The 21,171-nt window shown below is 45.0% G+C and overlaps 1 protein-coding gene across 8 annotated transcripts in view; it reads left to right on the top strand.

Moving 5' to 3' along the window:
- Positions 1–21,171, top strand: part of PRKAG2 (protein kinase AMP-activated non-catalytic subunit gamma 2) — a 656,600-nt gene that overhangs the window by 550,297 nt on the left and 85,132 nt on the right. Inside the window, exon 1 of one of the 8 annotated variants that reach the window (XM_063921856.1) lies at positions 11,585–11,793. The exons of the other annotated variants lie outside the window; for them this stretch is intronic. The gene's annotated coding sequence lies outside the window, so the exon portion shown is untranslated. Of the gene's footprint in view, positions 1–11,584; positions 11,794–21,171 lie in introns of those variants that run through there. 8 annotated transcript variants of the gene reach the window in all.

The following is a 21,171-nucleotide window of genomic DNA, read 5'->3' as shown; positions in this document are numbered from 1 at the left end:
TTTAGGCTAATTTTGCCAGTGTGGGTACTGTATACAGTGTACTGAGACGCAGCTGTGTACTGTCTGGAGATGCATTCCGCCCCGGTTAGAAGCCGTGCGTCTCCATACCCTCATGTCGCCATAATGGCCGGCGACCCGCTAGTCGGGATGCCGGCTTAGTACTCGCCACTCTTCTTTCTTCTGGCTCTGTTAGGGGTGGCGGCGTGCTGCGGGAAAGTACGCTTGCCGTGGTGGGGCATGCGAATAGTTCCTTCAGGAGCTCAGTGTCCTGTCGGCGGGTAATGGGACCATTAACCCTTCAAGAGGTTGAGCCATATCCCCCACCCCCACCCCCAATTCTCATGAGTGCAAACCAGCCCTGCCTGAAAATAGCAAACATATAAAATAAATGCAGAAAACTTTTCAGGAGCTTCCATAATCATGACCGGCTCCCCCAGGCACATTTTCTAAACTGTGTCTGGTAGGAGGGGCATAGAGGGAGGAGCCAGTCCACACTATCAAATTCTTAAAGTGCCCATGGCTCCTAGTGGACCCGTCTATACCCCATGGTACTAAATGGAACCCCAATATCCTCTAGGACGTAAGAGAAAGTGTGTGTGTGTGTGTGTGTGTGTGTGTGTGTGTGTGTGTGTGTGTGTGTGTGTAAATATAAATATATTTACCTTCTAGACCAGTGGTTCTCAAACTGTGTGCCATGGCTCCCTTGAGTGCCTCAGGACACTTGCAGACACTCCAGGATGCACTTGGATTGGTGGTCCAGGACCAATTCAGAAAACTTATGGTCCATTTAATAGGCAAAACTAGGTCTGGTGCCTGCCAATCATATCATATGTGGACAATCCGAAACATATCTTGTCCTTCACCATATAACTGAACCTAGGGAAGACATATAGATACAATTTACTTATGTTAATATTTCTTACTAAATTTCTCAACAAGAGACCTAGGGGTGCCGTGAAAAAAAAATCTGATACTGTAGGGCGCCATGATGCAAAAAAGTTTGGGAACCACTGTTCTAGACTGCTTCCCCGCCCTATAGTGCTCTCCAAGGTCCTAAACTCCACTAAGCATATTTTTTACTTAAGTACGTGATGAATTACAAAAAATAGCCATATTGTATTGTTAGTGTAAAGTTATATTTGTCACTATTGCTGGTGGCATGCATTATTGAGGAAATGTGATAAGCTAATGAACCTGTAGAAACTTTTCCACCCTTGGTCAGGTCTTGTTGTGGTTCCTGCGTATTACGGTAGTTCTTGTTCGTTCTCCATGAGAATCTCATGTGGGTTGATAGAAAATCCGTTCAGGAAGTGTCCATCATTATATAGCTCGTAGACCTACTATATCCCTTGTTTACAAAGCGTATCATTATTGGAAGCCAGACCACACTTCCAAGTTGGTTATAGAGTATAGTTGTCCCACACATGCTATTATTATTATTATTATTATTATTATTATTATTATTATTATTATCCTTTATTTATATGGCGCCACAAGGGTTCCGCAGCGCCCAATTACAGAGTACATGAATAATCAAACAGGAAAACGGCAACTTACAGTTGAAGGCAATATAGGACAAGTACAGGGTAAATAAACAGTTACATCAGCAGATGACACTGGAATAAGTATCAGGTGGCAGAAGACTGCTGGATTTGGTGTAGTTGAAGATTATTAAAGTAAGAAAAAGGATAAGCACATGAGGGAAGAGGGCCCTGCTCGTGATAGCTTACATTCTAAAGCTAAGAAGTTACTTGTCTTTCTGTCGCACTGCTGTATACCTTTCAGCTGCCATATTCACTTTACTTCAGTATTCTGTTTATATGTTCCACAATGAATAAACTGGAAGGGTTACGTTATAGCTGTGCTTACAATTGTTCATGTTACTTACAGCCCGCACTCATCATAGAAGCATTTCTAAAGCAGAGGTCTACTCTGTAGAGGACCTGTGAAGGGCTTGTTTGAATTACAGTACAGTCGCCCCCCCTGTAATAGGCAATGTTGACATGTAGGGGTCATTCCATGTCAGTTCACCCAGGCCATGACACCCGCTGACTCAGATGTTAATGATACTTTATACGCTTGATACTACCAAAAAAAAATGATTGGACTCTCCATATTTTGATTGACAAAGGTTCAAAATTTCAAAGTGATGTGTAGATTAGGCACTGAGATAGGATTTGTTCTCCCACATACATACACCTCGCCTAAAAAATCCAGCATCCGGAGTGGCTTTTCCGAGCAATTTTTTGAAATTTTGACCCCTATATCTCCAAAACAATAAGGCCTAGAGAAGAAAAATCTCACATGGGTTTATAGCGATATGGCAATATCAAGTGTATAAAGTTTCATGATGTCGGTGGGTGTCATAATGATTTTTTTCCGTATGATTTTGACATGGAGTGACCCCGTAGGCTCCTGGTAAATGGATATTTGGCAGTGGATGCCTTTATGAATGAGCTGCTGATGCAGTGTGTAAGTGGCTGGCAGTTGTAGGAAACACTTGTGCTTTGCTCGGTCTCTGCTAGAAAAGGCTGAATTAAGGCCCACACACACTGGGCGATTTTGAGCTGAAAGCAGGTCACTTTTGGTGTTTTGAGCTGCTTTCAGCTCAAAGCCGCCCAGTGTATATGGCCAAACGATGAGCGCTGATGCGCACTCCCGCTTCATTGCTGGCGGCCGCCGTTCATCTACTGGTATTATCAGCAGATAAACGGCAGGGTGAGCATCTTTCCATAGAGTCCTGCTATGGAAAGCCGCTCACCCCCGCTGACATCGCTGGGCAGGGGGGAAAAGCGCTCAGTGTGTAGGCACTGAGTGCTTTTCAGCCCAGCGATGTCAGCGATCATTGCTCTGCATACACGCTGGGCAAAAACGCCCAGTGTGTATGGACCTTAAGCCTAGAGAGGCAGAGAAAGATTTCTGCCATTCACTGCAAGGAAACCCTGCACAGCACCTAGGAAACATCCAGGGTCCATTACTGGCCTCTATTGTTCCTGAGGAGTGACGTGCTGTCTCCTGAACAGGGATGGTGCCGGTTTCTGAACAGTTGTTGGCTAGTCTGCTAAGCAGATAACCAACATGAGTCCTGTGGGGGAAAGAGCTCTATATAAATATTTTTTTATTATTATCTTTCTGTCCAGCTAGATTAGAAGGAGTGTACTTCAGCTAGTGGTTACTGTCTGTATCAGATGATTGGTCTGACTTGCCTCTCCCCCTGCACAGGGCGGTATCTTATTAGTCCCAAAGTGAGTTCAGTCAGTCATGTCCCATGTGTTATCGTGGCTCCAGTAACCATCTTATCGCGGATTATGCTTCAAGTGCCTGGTTGACCTTTGAACTAAGCGTTTTTAGGACACGGGGGGAAAAACAAAACTTCTTCGAACGCTGTTTGACAGCAGACGATCTGTGCGAGAGGGGCGAAACTTGAACAAAAATAAAAATATTTTGGGATAGTCCAAGGTTAATGTTCCCGCACTCATTAACTCACGCAGTTTATTTTTTACAAGTACAGTCTCTAGACTTAATAGCCACACCTTTTTTTTTATACTCATGGTTCCGGGGCTACTGTAATTGTCCGATACATATTGTGCCCGGCCGTACATCATGCTGAATGTTACTGTCATTGCAACACCTCTTCCCCCCCCCCCCCCCCTCCATTCCCCCTACTTTCCTTCCAAACTATAAAGACACATAGGAGCTTATTCAAGTTGGATCGCAACTCGCTAACATGCTGGGCGGCCCTGCCCTGCGATTGCCAGCCCGCAGCGTGCGAGCAAAAGGATTACAAATTCTGCCAAAAAGCAGACGTTGCAATCCTTACTGCATAGGGTCTTTAATCCACATTTCCAACTTGGTTATAGAGTATAGTTGTCCATTACTATCTTCCATTTGACTTTTAATTTTATTATTTGATCTATGTGGAGTCATTAAAATGTACATTTTTCTTGTAGCGTAAACTCAACGAGTTAAAATGTCTGTAAAACCCTCTAACTAAAGTACAGCTTTTAGTACAGGCCAGCCATCCATTTTAGTTTTGCTCCCTTCATTTCCATCTAGTGTGGCATGACTGCTCTGTAAATTGCTGGCAGTAAGGGCAGGCAGGTAATTCTCTCCACAGATGGTACAGCTCACTGTGAGTCTGTGCGTAAGGACGACAGGCAGAAAGAAGCATTGCTCTGGCCATGAGTGGTGAAGGGGGCTCTACATCTTGGTTAGTGAGCCATCCCTGGGGTATTGGCAGGTGAAGCAGCAGTCAGGTCTGCATGAAGCAGCAGGAGATATATAGGCTATCCGTGTTCTGTACTATTTTTGCAATCTTATTTATTATTCTGTGACGGTATAATACCCCTCTCTCCAGAAATACTGCGTGCCCACCTCCATCACTTACGAAATTAGTTATGCTCTAGTTGTTATTTAGAAGAATACAGTTCATTTCTGCAACAGGGTACAATGGTATTCCACAGGGAATAACATCGGGGTGTAGAGTTGGATCTTGATCCGAGGCACCAACAGGCTAAAGCAGGGCTGGCCAAACCGGTCCTCGAGATCTACCAACAGTGCATGTTTTCCAGGCCTCCTGGAGATCTGTAGAATTGTCAGTTAGGAATGAATGCAGCACATCTTAATTAGTAATGACTACACCTGTGCACCAGCTAGGTAGTCTGGAAAATGTGAACTGTTGGTAGATCTTGAGGACCGGTTTGGCCAGCCCTGGGCTAAAGCTTTGACCCTTCCCAGGATGCACTGCACCGCACCGCCTCCTCTATAGCCCCGCCTCCAGGCACTGGAGCTGAGTTTGGAAGTTGGTTCCTGCAGTGCAGGTCACTAACAGGTGTAGCTGCGCTAGCAGCCCTGGGAAGAGCTTTTTAGAAGACTTCAAGGGACACAGCACTTTCTGTGTCTTTGACATGCTGTGCTGCGGCTCCATCACCTCCCTCAGTGGCACTGCATACTCCCGTGGCCTGGTTCCCGGGTACTTGCAGCGGAGACGCACCGGTTTTTCAGGCACATCACCGCTGTCATTCTCCAGGATCACGTGGCTACACTAAAGGGGGAGGTAAGGTAAATCGCGATCCGGTCGCGGTCCCAGGAGACAGATCGCACCGCTGGCGTGGACATTGTGTCGCACATGGACCCCACTATAACCACCAGGGCAAGGAGCACAGGTCGGATTTATTAAAATCCGTTTGCAAAAGGCTCCAATGGGCGGAACGCCATCTGCCAGCCATACCGGCAGCGTTCATTCCGGGGGTTCTCAACGGGGAAGCGGACTTCCTCAGTCGTCAGGACGTGCACACCGGAGAGTGGAGTCTTCATCCCAAAGTCTTTCAACTCCTAGTGGACAAGTGGGGCCTACCAGATGTAGACCTGATGACATCTCGACACAATCACAAGGTTCCGGAGTTAGGCGCAAGAACAGGGGATCCTCAAGCCCCGTTCGTGGACGCACTAGCAATTCCATGCAGCTTTTGGCTGCCATACGTGTTCTCTCCAGTCTCACTCCTGCCCAGAGTACTACGGAAGTTCATTCAAAAAGGAGGAATACTACTTCTAGTCGCTCCAGCGTGGCCCAGGCGGCATTGGTACTCAGACCTGCAGGGTCTCTCGATAGAGTGCCTTCTTCTACTTCCTCAACGCCCAGTCCTCCTCGTTTAGGTCCCTTGTGTCTACCCGAAACTGGCCAGACTGGCTTTGACGGCGTGGTTCTTGAAGCATCACTGTATCCCTAAAATACTGTACTACAACCAGTATGCATTTCCATGGTTCAGAATCATAGGCTAAATGTTCTTTGTATGAAATGATTAGTGAATACTGTTTCTCTTTAGTGATACCACTTTTCTGCACCGCTCTGCTGTAAATTCCACAGCTTAGGAAAATGTCATTCCTTTAATGAAGAGCAGATGAATGCCAAAACTTTGCCCTATATAGAAATTTATTCAGTACAGATCCTCTTAATCTGCTCTATAGCAACTTGTCCTTCCACGCTGCCGTCCGTACCTTTTTAGTGCTTTCTTAGCGGGGTATAACTACACAGGAATGATTCTCTATTGCAGTATACAGGCTACATTTGCCAAAATGAGGGATGCCTTTGTACTGTATATGCATGTCGCATAAATGCATTTTTACAAATGATACGCATTGATTATTTACATTACGTTAGAAGCCATAGAGGTTAATTCAATTAGATGCAATGCACCATTGTGCCAGCATTTCAACACTAGCACCAGGACTCTACATCATCCCTGCATTGTGCATTTTATCTTGCAGCTCCATAGGGGTGTGCAGGAAAATACATGCACAATGTTAGCTTACCTTATGGGATTTGTACACATCTCCTGTGTATCACGCCAGAGCGTACATTTTACAGTTAACCCATAGAGGAGTGTTGTCCTGTTGTGTACTATGCATATTTTGTTTTGTCTATACCATGTTACAGCTGGAATGTGTAAGTGCATACTGTATATGCTTGTATTTAATTTCCACGTGTGGTAATTTTAACAATTGACTGAAGCATGACACTGTCACTTGTATTCAGCGGACAGATCCCTAGAAGCACTAATCAGCACGAGGAGTAACCATCTGTCCTCCATCTACAGTTTGTGGAGTCTTGTCTGTTGTGTGTTTTTTTTTTTTTTTTTTTTTTTTTTTTGCTTCTTTAAATAAATTCCATGAGCGCAGTATTATCCTGGGAACTTTAAATAATTCTGCTAATTGCTAAAAAGTATGCTAATTATGGGCAAACCATCTGTGGATTAAGATCCCAGCAGCACACAGCTCTGCTTATCTATCCAGCATATTTAGCATATATTAAAACAGCACCGGTAGCTTGCAGTGAGAGCGTAGTATGGGGAACCTGGCAATTGCTGTTTTTCTGGAATGTCTAGATTTCCGCTAGTTAGACACCAAAATCCCGACTGCAGTGGAAATGGCGACAGTCAGAATCCTGACTGCAGCCTGGTATTACAAATCGGGTGATGGGTCCATGCCACCATCCGAGAGGGAATGGGCCAGAAGTGTAGCGAGCCTGCGAAGGGACTCTCTGCCTCGATGGTGGGATTTCATACCCCCAGGCCTTGGTGGGAAAGAGTGAGTAAAGCTCATGTTCTGTGTAAAGACTAGGCCCCAGTGGTGATTCACAATCCCTGTGTAAGGACACGCTTATGTGTGGTACCAGGCTGGATGTGTTAGGAGGATTTAGAGGGGAAACTGTTGAACACGCTGAAGATCTATAGCGGGGATTACTGTATATGGGTGTATGAGCTGAAGATGAAACAAATTATCTTTTACTATTTGTCAAATTATTTATCAAATAATAACAATGTTTTTAAGACCCCTTTTAGAATCTGTGTCAGAAACAGGCGAGTGGTGTGTCACCAGAAGATGTCTGAAAGGGCTGGCAGCCTCTATATTAGATGCCTCGATCTTTTGATAACTACCTCTTTAAAATATTAAGGAAACAAACAACACTATGTAATCTGTATGCACTCTACACAGTTACAAGTTACCCCCTCAGGTCTTACAATGAGGTACTGTATGGGTCCCTACATGCATATGGTCCTTTCCACAGGCCCAATAAGTAAAGTGGGTCAGTAGTTGAGTTTTATTAGGCTTTCTTTTGTATATATCTGTATATATGTGCATTCTAATGCAGCAGGATCTCCCATACGTATGGCAAATTTAGTGTTTGTCAGTCAGTGAAGACTGAAGGTAGGAGAAACTTTTCACGGAATTACTTACTAAATCTATTTCTGTGCTGTGCTAGCCCTAAGACGTAGAACCGCTTGCTGCATGACAAAATGCAGATGTGGTTTGGAAAGTTTTCTAGCACATGGGAATTAGAAGCATGTACTATGACTATATTTACTCTCTCTGTAATGCATCCCACGTGAGTGATCAGCTGTGTAACAGGCATAGCCTGCTGCCCGGGCTTTATAGAAGACCCAGAACTGGGACCCATAGAATATTCCGACACTGGCATATATAGTTGGCATTTGATGCGTCTCAGAGGAGGCAGAGGTGGGTGGCACAGTCTTGAGGAAAATAAATCCGAACGATTTTCTCCTGGAAACCAGGAAATCGGTCAAGAAATAGTCACCTCCCCACAGCCACAAATTAGCTCATGAAAACAAATATGGAAATCTGAAACCTTTGTCTGCCTGTAACATCGAACAGATCAGCAAATACGGCATATAATAGTATTAAACAGGAAGGTTTTGTATTAAGAATAGTGTAACAACCATGAAGCCACACACGGCAGCTATGGGGCTTAGTCCTACTGGCCCAATTCTCACTGGGCCTCCTCTCTGACTGCATGCGTGCACTATGATCACCAATGTAGGTTAGCCTAGTGAGCGCTGTGCCTTTACACTGTGTTCATGCACAGCAGTAAGCTTGTGTGCTAGATTCCTAAAGCTGGGCAATAAATGGTCAGACCAACAGACACTATCTGACTGACAGCCTGACACTCATCAGATATGAGCATACGCTGTGAGATCTCACATTGTATGTGGCCATTATATCTGTACTCCACCCCTAGGAAGGAGACCTTTCCCTGTTCCTCTGCTGTGAAGAGGCAGTGGAAAAGTCAGTCAGTTGGCTGCGACAGCGCATACACAACCTGATGCGGCCGACTTGTAACTTCATTGCGTCGGACGGACATACTGGATGATCCAGCATGACTGGTGATCGATATTTTCTGCTGTCGCACACATACACACACATACACTGTTATTATCTGGGCGATCCACCAGTATCAGGCTGAATTAATTTTGTATGCCCAGCATAACCCACAAGCGCAGCTTTCCTCTGTAAACCATGTTGACAATAAGCGCGGAGCTACGCAGGGGAGTAAAACACACTTCAAAATGTTGCTCCTAGTTACACCCCAGTATATGATGCAGATTTTGAGTGTTTCTGTTCTGTGCGAGTGGATACATCGATGGGACATTCAGAGTAGCAGTTTAATGAGGACCTGTCAACACAACTGCAGGAAATGCTGATTTCCACATACATGAAGTTACTCCTGCCTTTGGATGGATGCCTTCCACCAGGGTTAGGGCTAATGTATGCATTTTTATCCATATACATGATGCATGTGTAATTATGGCTGACATGCATGCCTCTGCCACATAGTTCACAGGCCTTGGTTTATTCCTATGAATAATGGAGTATGAATGCTTTGTCAGTCATTCGCTCAAGCTTCACATTACAATTGGCCGGCTCGCATAGGCTTGAGTGCTTGTCAAAATTATAAGCTCTATTAACTTCAGAACAGTTTGCTAGAACTAAAACCTGTCCCCACACTGGTAGAGCTGTTTTGCACATCAATAACCTTGACAGAGCCGTTGCATGAATTAAGGTGGCTAAGCAAAGGGCATAAACGATGGCTCCATTATTGCAGCATCTAGATTTCCTGCAGTTACACTTACTGGATTTAACATTTGTTTCTTAAAATCTACCCTAGATAATGGTAAATAATGACGGCAATATTTTGTTCCGCTGAATTAGATGGCTGTTCTTGGTCATTTAATCAACAGATAGCACCGTTTTATGTATGGCTCTAAATCTTATTGGCCCATTTCCTTCCTAGGTCTGACACCACTCAGTGATAGAATGTTTTACTTTTTAAACTATGGTGAATAAACATTTTTCAGGTTTAAAGTAATATTTTTTTTTTCCAGATAATCCTAAGCATCTAATTTTCTGCTTTGAAGTCTTCTTATGTTAGTAAAGCTAGATGTATATTAAACGTTGTGTACCCACGGCAATCCCATTAGCGACTGGACCCAGCGGCGGGGCCGACATCGGCAAGGGCATACACACATGCCAATGATGGCGGGGGCCATACTGCATTCAGCAGCATAGCCCTCGCTGGCGATGTTGCCTGTGGTCCGACTAAGGATGTTGCGGACGACGCGCAGGAGCACACATCCTCAGCGACATAGTGCATACATACTAGACCAGGCATTCCCAACCACGGTCCTCAAGGCACACTAACAGTGCAGGTTTTAGTGATATCCAGGCTTCAGCACAGGTGACTTAATTAGTAGCTCAGTTATTTTGATTTAACCATCTGTGCTGCAGCCTGGATATCACTAAAACCTGCACTGTTGGTGTGCCTTGAGGACCGTGGTTGGGAATGCCTGTACTAGACCGTATCATAAACAATGTGTCTGAGTCAGGCACATCGATATCGTCTAGTGTGTGCCTGGTTTTAAGGTGTGTACACACGGTGAGATTTTTTCTTGAGATTTTGACTATATAGTCAAAATTGCAAGAAAAGTTAGTACAAATCGCAAGGTGAAAGTCACCTTGCGATCCCGATGCGCGGCCAGGTCGGCATCGCAAGAAAAGATAGACTGTGCAGGCAAGTAAATCCTTGCTAGATCGGTGTACTATCTAGTTCATCTCACATAAGCCAAAATCTCACATAAGCCAAATTCGTAAGCACACATAGTCCATATCTCAAGAAAAGTTAGTCAAAATCTGTCCTATCTGGGCTCCGGGGAGTTCAAGGGAAATCGCAAGTAAAAATCGAACATAGCAAGGATCTCACCGTGTGTACACACCCTTAGATTCTGATTTGATCCTGAACTCACGTGACTTGGTTGCAAATGGATTTCTGTTTCTGGTTTGAAGGAGTCTGAACTGCTTTTCCCTCAAAATAATAAGGTAATATACTGCCTAATTTGTACTAAAACTTTGTAAAGTAACAATTTACAGTGTTTATACCTCAAAACATAGGGGTAAAGGCATTAAAATGGTTAAAATTCTTCATTCTAAGGTGAAAAACTATGTGCATTGCAGTGTTCTCCCCAGGAAATTTTTCAGCCGGATGGCATCAAGAAGTTACTGGGTAGGGGTCTTCACAATAATAAAATGTTTAAATTAGCTTGCAGATACTGGCCCATGCTTGTTGGCACAATTGTGTTTTAAACCGCTTTTCAGAATACTGACAAACTGCTCTGATATTTAAACAGGAGAGCTCTTTGCCACCACGTGCTGGCAAAATAAATTTTAAATGGCTTTTCAGAATACTATTTGCCCTCACAAACCGCTCTCAGATACTAAAACAAGTCTTTGCCCCCACTTGCTAGCTCCACAAAGTTGTTGTTACAGCTCCTGACCCAAGACACAGTGATACACCGAACAGAGTCTCTGAGTGGATTCTGGACGACCACTCTCTCTCTACTATCCATGCCACCAACTATTACCTTTAGTAATTAGGTGGTGAGCGAAGCGGAGCGGAGCGAGCCACCGTGCCCGAAGCGTGGCGAGCGAAGCGAGCCCGCGAGGGTACTTTTCGGGGACCCTGTTCGCCCGTAGCTCCTCCCCCTGGTGACGTAGCTCCTCCCTCAATACGTCACAAGGTCCCTTCAGCCCCTCCGATATAGAACCTACCCTCCAATATGCTCAAGCATCTGGTCCCGCCCAGACAGATCGCCTCTTCCTTTTAAGCAGTGGGAGGGCTCTCTGCCCTCCATCAACGTCACAGTGTGCATGTCCCTGGATGCCGGATGGAATGCGCTGACCGTGACTGAAGCCAATGTCGCATCCGGAGCTCCGTCCAGCATCCCTCTCCGCCGGAAGCATGTTAATGTTGGAGAGGATGCTGGGCGAACGTCAGGGGACGTGCACATTACTGGGGCTGCCGGGCGATCCAGCAGGGGACACAGTGGCGGTAGGAGCTGCCGGGTGACGTGCAGTCTTGGCTGTGGGCAACAAGGGAACACTTGCCAGGCGGACCGCCCGTAATTTAAAGCATGGGGAGAACACTGCATTGTCTTGGATAAAGTAAGAGCGAGGTGTTCATTTACTGGATGACATAATCACGGTTTTTTTTCAGTAAACGCATTGTTCATTTATTGGGTTTTTACAGATTATTATTGGTTGTTCCTAAAATTCAAGGTTATTTAGGTTAATTTTATACTAATTGGAATAAAAATAACCTAAAACAAAACGTAATATTGGAGGTTGCTAGTAATTGAACACCGTTTTTCATTGTGTTCAATGACTGGTTGATATCTATTAATTTACTGGGTTGTATCTGCCCGGTGCTCTCCAGCGTAGTTGCAATGTAGATAAAAATGATAGGCGGCACTCACGGAGTTTGCATGAAAAAGAACAGAGATCACTCCGTCTTGAGCCTTAACGTTTTGGTTTATTAGGCCGTCGTGATCGAACCGAAACGTCGACTGTGAAGTCACCCTGTGACCAGATTGAACTTTATGAATCAAAACACCGAGTGATCCTTTATCTGCGAGAGTGCACCCTCCACGATGTGGTAGATGCGATAGGCAGGTGTGTGTGTGTGTGTGTGTGTGTGAGAGAGAGAGAGAGAGAGATATAGATGTGTTAGCTATCTACCTCACCTTTTTAGATTGTAAGCTTGCAAAAACAGGGACTTCTTTCCTCATGTGCCTTTCCTTTTACACAATCTTATACTGCTTACTGCCTTTGATGGCACCTAACCCCGGGTTTTCTATACCTGTGCTATATTGTCCTGTACTGTAAGTGCTGTTTTCTTGTTTGCTCATTTGATTATGTACTGTGTAATGGGCGCTGCGGATCCCTGGTGGCGCCATACAAATAAAGGATAATTATCTCTATCCGGAAGGATTTTGAGGACTAAGCCCCAGTCACAGTTGTGTGACCCTGTACCAATTTCCACACTGAGATGCTGAATCGTTTGGGCCAGAGGTTCCCAAACTGTGTGCCGTGGCTCCCTGGGGTGCCTCGGGACACTTGCAGGGGTGCCCTGGGTTGGTGGTCCAGGACCAATTCAAATTATTCATGGTCAATATAATAGGCAAAACCAGTGCTGGTGGCTGCCAGTCATAAATTATGTGGCTAAACAGAAGCAAATCCTGTCCCTCACCACACAACTGACCCGAAGGATGACCTATAAATGCGATTTACTTAATGTAATATTTCTTTCTAAATTTCTCAATAAGAAATTTTTGGACTAGGGGATGCCGTGAAAAAAATTCTGATATTCTAGGGCGCAGTGATTCAAAAAAGTTTGGAAACCACTGGTTTGGGCTATAAAAAGCATGTGCTGTATATAGGACTCCATGAGATAATGCTCTCTAAATGTGGTGTCCTCAATTAGTGTGTATGTATACACATGCGCGCGCACACACCCTGTCGTTGTGTATGTATAGGTTTAATTAATATAATTATATAATCCCAATGTTATGGGAATACAGCTGTGCACTGATGAGATATAGAGGGTAAAGGTTGTTGTGTGCTACAGGTTCAGTAAGGAAATCTGACTGGGCTTATTGTATCATCCCATTTTCTACCACCCTTAATGGGGCTTCTGTGGACCCTCAGTTGTCACTGACCGCACTTACTGTCGTCACTAGGCAGGTGAGCATCTGCTGCACACCAATGTGGTGCCTATTGTAGTAGAGTGTTTTTTCCAATTACAGCTCCTGTAACTTTTTTTATTTTATTTACATACACTACTCTTAGGTAGTGATATTCTATAGCTCATTCACGTGGGCTGGATGGGTTGGTAGATCAGCACCGCAGTTAAGCCAGACTGACATGGTGATCAGTTTGATGATATTATTTTTTTTTCTTTCTAAAGTCCAAGTTGACCTTCGTTGTGAAGAAGAGTGTCTCTCCGCCTATCTATATGGAGTCTGCCCACTCTTGGCCATGTGCCGCTTTGTTTTTTTTCTTATTGATATTCTCTTAAGATCTTCCACCCAGATTGACTTTTGTCCCTGGGATCTAGCATCACTTCGTGCTTTATCCTAGGATGGTTTACCGTCGGGTGGAAATTGCCCTACCTAAACTCCACCATGAAAACATGTCAGGCTATTTGTATTTTCTATATTACTGGAGAGAAATATTTGAGTGCAGGACATTTTAGGAAGTTTTAGCATGTAAAGTTGTCCATACACCTAGAGACTAGAGGGTCATTCCATGTCGGTTCACCCAGGCATGACACCCACCGACTCAGATTTTCATGATACTGTGTACACTTGATACTACCACGTAGCTACTAACCCATGCCAAATTTTCTTCTCTAGTCCTCACAGTTTTTTTAGATATACGGGGTCAAAATTTTGAAACATTTCTGGGAAATGGCACTCCTGATGCTCTGTTTTTTTTTCTGAGGTGTATCTGGCACAAAATTCACATCTCCGTGCCTAATACACGTATCACTTTGAAATTTTGACCCTTTGTCAATCAAAATATGGAGAGTCCAGTAAAAAAATGTTATCAATCTTGCCAGACTCAGAGTTCATTATACATTCCTTTACTTCATACTTAATAATTTTTTTTGGTGCAAAAAAAAAAAAAGTGGGTTCAATTAGCATTATCAACTTATAGGTGCATACACATGGTGAGATTCGGGCTAACCCAGATTCTCACTATGGGACAGGGGCAAGGTCGACGTTGCAAGCATATAATGACTGTGCTTGCGATACTGACTGTGCGGTTTTGGCTAAGTGTCAATTTTAACTATCTTTTCTATGAGAGAGTCAAAATTGACTTGCCTGCACAGTTTATCTAGGCTTGCGATGCTGGCATCAAATATTGGCATCAAATATTGCAAGGGGACTTTCACCTTGCGATCTGCACTAACTTTTCTTACGATTTTGACTATAAAGTCAAAATCGTAAGAAAATATCTCACCGTGTGTACACACCATAAGGTAGATGAGATCATCTCCCTTTTTTGTTTAAATTGACCATTTAAAGTATACTTTAAAAAGCTATGAAAGAAAAATAATGGGATTTTGTTTGCCTGCATGAGTATTCTAATGTTTAATTTATAATTCATGTGTTAAAAACAAAAATTACCATTTAGGTATAATTTTGCCCACCAGGGGAGTATTTTCATTTGTATATCTATGTATATGTGCAGATTTCTCTTAACGTCCTAGAGGATGCCGGGGTCCACATTAGTACCATGGGGTATAGACGGCTCCACTAGGAGCCACTGGCACTTTAAGAGTTTTTAATAGTGTGGGCTGGCTCCTCCCGCTATGCCCCTCCTACCAGACTCAGTTTAGAAAATGTGCCCGACGGAGCCGTCCTCAGCTAGGGGAGCTCCATAGGAGTTTTCCTGGTTTTCTTATTTTTTATTAGTTAGGCACACGGAGGCTGCTGGCAACAGCCTCCCTGCTTCGTGGGACTAAGTAGTGTCCAACCCTGAGAGGTTAATGGCCACCATCTCCGCTGACCGGACACTGAGCTCCTTAGGGTGGTGATCGTTAGCCGCCCCAGGCGGCCGCTCACTCCCGCAGCACTGCCACCACCCCCTAACAGAGCCAGAAGATTCCAGTGGCGAGTGAGTCACCGGCCCCCCTGGCAAGCGGTGTGAAGATGGCGGCAACAGGGTGGGAGCGCAGTATTAACTGCGCTCCGGAGGCTCAGCGGTACATAGTGCGGCGCTGTGAGGGGCGCACTGAGCCAGCGCCTATACCCTACACTAGCACCAAGGCTGTCAGGGACCTCTGTAACGCTGCCAGCACATTTCCTCAGGCCGGTATAAAAAAGTGGAGAGCGGGAAGCAGCGCCATGTTCAGGGGGCGGAGCTTCTCAGAGCGACCAGCAGCATTCAGCGCCATTTTCCTGCCTGCAGATCCTGTACAATGACGCTGACAGGGAGAGCTGCCCCTCCAAGCAACTACAGCTATCCTGTGTGGTACCAGGGGGTTGTAGAAGGGGGGGAGGCTATGTGAATACTGTGTAGTCTATTAAGGTACACAGTAAGTGCCAGGTAGTTGTATTATATCTACCTTGGGAAGCGCTGTGCGTGGGTTGGCTCCAATCTCTGTGTTTCTGTGTGGCATTCTTGGGGGGGTGGAAACTGTGTCTGACATTTTCTTGTGTGTGGGGGGGGGGGGGAGGGGGGTTGTTTCTCACATAGCCATGTCTAGGGACTCTGAGTCTTATGCTGCAGAGGACATTTCCTCTCTGGAGGAATCCATTCCATGTACACAGGAATGTAATGCATTGTCTCAGATCCCTATTGCTGAGCCTGAGTGGTTAACCTCTATTAAGGGTTATGCTCTCTCAGATCTATTCTAGGGTAGCCCATACTGAGACTGAAACTCGGGTTTTAAAGAAGTCTATGGCAGTTTGGTCAGGTTTTGTTCCTATTCCTTCAAAGTCACCTAGCATATTCCCACAAAAAAACGTGCACTTGCCAAAATTATGCAAGATGACACGGATACCGACTCTGACACGGCAGATGGTGATTGGGATGTGCTAAGGGGGGCGGCATCCCTTGCAAAGGGGGTGCAGCTCATGATTGAGGCCATTAGAGATGTGTTAAATATTACTGACACACCATCTGAGCAGGTTGAGGAGGCTTAATTCACAGATAATAAGAAAGCCTCGCTAACCTTCCCGACGTTTAATTCTTTAAACGCTTTATTTTAAAAATCCTGGGAAAACCCGGAGAAAAAATTCCATTCCCTTCCCTGAGGAGGATAGGAAAAAATGGGAAAACCCACCCATAGTTGACGCATCTGTCTCCAGACTGTCGAAAAAGGTGGTTTACCTGTCCCTGGGTCTACCGCGTTAAAAGAATCGGCTGACCGTAAGATTGAGACTACGCTCAAATCCATATACACTGCTTCAGGGGTGGTGCTGAGGCCTACTATTGCCTGCGCATGGTTCTCTAAAGCTAGAGTAAAATGGTCAGGCACGTTACTTGAGGATTTGGATTCGATGGATAGAAGTGACATTGAATTATTTTTACGTAACATACAGGATTCTGCAGGTTTCATGGTGGAATCCATGAAGGACCTGGGTACGCTGACTGCAAGAATATCTTCCATGTCTGTATCAGCTCGCAGGAGATTCTGGCTACGCCAATGGTCTGCAGACACGGAATCCCGGAGAAGTGTGGAGAACCTACCCTACACAGGTCAGGCTCTATTTGGGGAAGCGTTGGATGCGTGGATTTCCACGGCAACCGCGGGTAAGTCACCTCTTCTTCCCTCAGCTACGCCTTCTACGAAGAAACCCTTTTCTTCATCTGCATCACAGTCCTTTCGGACCGCTAAGGCAAAAAAGTCCAAGCCTCCTACCACCTTCTTTAGAGGTGGGTAGGCAAAATGGTGTGGGCGAGACTCAGGCGTTTCAGCCACATCTGGGTGTCGTCCGGCCTGGAACCCTGGGTACAGGATATTGTGTCCCAATGGTACAGACTGGCGTTTCAAGAAACCCCACCTCACTGATTCTTCAAATCAGGCTTGCCGACTTTACTGTCAGAAAGAACTGTGCTACAAGAAGATTTCCAAAAATTGGAAAAGGCAGAGGTCATTGTTCCAGTTCCACCTCACATGCACAGCGTGGGTTACTATTCAAACCTTTTTGTGGTACTGAACCGGATGGTTCGGTCAGACCAATTTTGAACTTGAAATTGCTAAACCCTTATCTTAAGGGAGTTCAAATTCAAAATGGAGTCTCTGAGAGCGGTGATCTCAGGTCTGGAGGAGGGGGAGTTTCTGATATCCCTAGATATTAAGGATGCGTATCTCCACATTCCGATTTGGCCTCCGCACCAGGCTTATCTCAGATTTGCACTGTTAGACCGTCGCTATCCGTTTCAGGCACTGCCATTTGGTCTCTCCGCGGCACTGAGGGTATTCACCAAGGTGATGGCAGAAATGATGGTTATCCTCTGCAGGCAGGGAGTGAATATTATTCCATACCTGGACGATCTGCTGATAAAGGCGTCGTCCAGGGAGAAGCTGTTGCAGTCCATTACTCTCACGACTCATCTGCTCAGGGTCCATGGTTGGATCCTGAACCTTCCAAAGTCACATTTGGAGTCGACAAAGAGATTCTCTTTCCTCTGTATGATCCTTGACACGGAAGTGCAGAGGGTGTTTCTACCGGTGGAGAAAGCGTTGGTGATACAATCAATGGTCTGACATGTCTTGAAGCCTACCCGGGTATCAGTTCATCAGTGCATTAGCCTTCTGGGGAAGATGGTTGCCTCCTACGAGGCTCTACAGTACAGAAGATTTCGTGCTCTGTCCTTCCAACTGGATCTCTTAGACAAGTGGTCGGGATCTCACCTACACATGCTCCAGAGGATAAGTCTGTTGCTAGAAAGCAAGGATTTCACTCCTCTTGTGGCTACAAATGCCTCACCTTCTGGAGGGCCGCAAGTTTGGGATTCAGGGCTGGATCCTTCTAACCACGGATGCAAGTCTCCGAGGCTGGGGCGCTGTCACTCAACGGGAGACCTTCCAAGGAAGGTGGTCAAGTCTGGAGTCCAGTCTTCCAATAAACATTCTGGAACTAAGAGCCGTATACAACGGTCTTCTCCAAGCAACTCGCCTTCTGCCAGATCGACCCATTCAAGTGCAGTCGGACAATGTGACAACGGTGGCCTACATAAAGCGACAAGGCGGAACAAAGAGCAGAGCTGCAATGACCAGAATCAAGCAAGTGTTAGCACTGTCAGCGATTTTCATTCCGGGAGTGGACAACTGCAGACACGATCTCCATCCAGGGGAGTGGGGCCTCCATCCAGAAGTGTTCACGGAGGTGACAAACCTTTTGGGGAGTTCCTCAAACAGACATGATGGCCTCCCGCCTCAGCAAAAAACTTTGGCGGTGGACACCCTGGTAACTCCGTGGATGTTCCAGTCGGTGTACGTGTTTCCTCCACTTCCACTCATTCCAAGGATTCTAAAGCTCCTAAGGAGAACAAGAGTTCAGGCAATCCTCATTGCTCCGGACTGGCCAAGAAGGGTTTGGTACGCGGATCTTCTGGATCTACTGTTGGAAGATCCGAGGCCTCTTCCTTTTCGGGAGGATCTGCTGCAGCAGGGGCCGTTCGTTTATCAAGACTTACCGCTGCTACGTTTGACGGCATGGAGGTTGAACGCCAGATATTAGCTTGGAAGGGCATTCAGAACAAGGTTATTCCTACCCTGTTACACGCTAGGAAAGGAGTAACGTCTACACATTACCATCGCATTTGGAAAAAGTATGTATCTTGGTGTGAATCCAAGAAGTTTCCTGCGGTGGAGTTTCAACTGGGACGGTTTCTCCTTTTCCTGCAAGCAGGTGTGGATATGGGCCTGATGCTGGGATCCGTGAAGGTCCAGATTTCGGCCTTATCCATTTTCTTCCTGAAACAGTTGGCTGCCTTCCCTGAGGTTCAGACTTTTTTTTGAAGGGAGTTCTGCACATCCAACCTCCCTTTGTACTGCCTACGGCACCCTGGGATCTTAACGTGGTGTTACAGTTCCTCCAATCGGATTGATTCGACCCTCTACAGAAGGTTGAGGTCAGATTTCTCACGTGGAAGGCTGTCACTTTGTTGGCCTTAGCTTCTGCTAGACGTGTGTTCGGAGTTGGGGGCTTTGTCTTGTAAAAGCCCCTACTTGGTTTTCCATGAGGATAGAGCTGAGCTCCAGACACGTCAGCAGTTCCTTCCGAAGGTTGTGTCTGCATTTCATATCAACCAACCTATTGTGGTGCCAGTTGCTACTGACTCCGTAATGTCATCAAAGTCATTGGATGTTGCAAGGGCTCTGGAAGTCTATGTGAAGAGGACTGCTCGTCAAAGAAAGTAGGCACTTTGACTTTTGAATTTTTTTTTTAGCTGGCCAATGACATGTAATTGTGGGGGTGAAAGAGTGCAAAGTGACAGAATTCGTGATTCAAGGTATGGGACCGGTATAGGTTCCGGTATAAATGGTCGACTATGTTATGGTCGACAGTCATTAGGTCGACCACTATTCGTCGACATTGACATGGTCGACATGGGCACATGGTCGACACATGAAAAGGTCGACGTGAGTTTTTTAACTTTTTTGGGTGTCGTTTTTTGTGTAAAGTGACTGGGAACCCCAATTAGTGCACCGCGTCCCCTTGCATGGCTCGCTTCGCTCGCCATGCTTCGGTCATGATGCCTTCGCTCCGCTACCGCTTCGCTCGGCACAGATTACTGTTCCAATCGTAGTCCACGTGGATCGTAAAGTATGGAAAAGTTCCCCAAAAGAAAAAAGTTTAACTCATGTCGACCTTTTCATGTGTCGACCTTTCATGTGTCGACCATGTGTCCATGTCGACCATGTCAATGTCGACCAATAGTGGTCGACCTAATGACTGTCGACCATAACATGGTCGACCATGTGAACGGATACCCCGGTATATTAGTGTGTTTTCTGAGTGATACAAATTTTTTTTTTTTTTTTTAAATAGAGATTTTCCACAACTTTCTACATGCTCAGATTAGGTGAAGTTTAATTCATGGTAAAATAAATTATTGCAGCTAATTGAATAGGGGTCTTTCACAATTTGCATATATTATAGTTAAACATTAAAATACTCATACAGGTAATCAAAATCCCATTATTTTTCTTTCATCGCTATTTAAAGTATACTTTTAAGGTTCAATTTAAACAAAAAAAGTAACATAACTCATCTGCCTTTTAGGTTGATAATGTTAACTGAACCCACTTTAATTTTTTTTTTTTTTTTTTTTTTTTTTTTTTTTGCTCCAAAAAAATTAAGTATGAAGTAAAGGAATGTATAATGAACTCTGAGTCAGGCAAGATTAATAAAAATAATTTCACTGGAATCTCCATATTTTTATTGACAAAGGGTCAACATCTCAAAGTGATATGTGGATTAGGCACGGAGATGTGATTTTTTTTTTCCAGATACACCTCAGAAAAAACCGCTTCAGGAGTGGCATTTCCCAACAATTTTTCAAAGCTTTGACCCCCTATATCTCAAACTGTGAGGCCTAGAGAAGAAAATTTGGCATAGGTTAGTAGCTACGTTGTAGTATCAAGTGTACATGGTATCATGAAAATCTGGGTCGGTCGGGTGTCGTGCCTGGGTGAACTGGCATGGAATGACCCTAGAGATTATTTTTCTAACCAGCCAACTAGTTGACTGTTTGGAATGGATTTAACCATTTTTCCTGAGACACTGTGTTTGGGACCAAAGCTCGTTTGTTGTGCTCCCATACATTTACCAAATTATGGTTCCAACCAGCCAGATAGTTGAATAGGTCAAAAAATAATATTTAGGTGTATGGCCAGCTTTATGCAGAGGTTCTCGACTCCAAACCTTAACTCTTCCCCGCAAATGATGTTTTTTTAGGATTACGGTCTGTTGAAGCAGGTGGGATAAATTACTGACTCAGAAAAATAAAGTAACTCGCCTG

The sequence above is a fragment of the Pseudophryne corroboree genome, chromosome 5 (genome assembly GCF_028390025.1).
Source record: "Pseudophryne corroboree isolate aPseCor3 chromosome 5, aPseCor3.hap2, whole genome shotgun sequence".
NCBI classification, from domain to species: Eukaryota; Metazoa; Chordata; class Amphibia; order Anura; family Myobatrachidae; genus Pseudophryne; species Pseudophryne corroboree.
The sequence above is the reverse complement of the archived record's forward strand: the minus strand, read 5'-3'. Positions and strand labels throughout refer to the sequence as shown.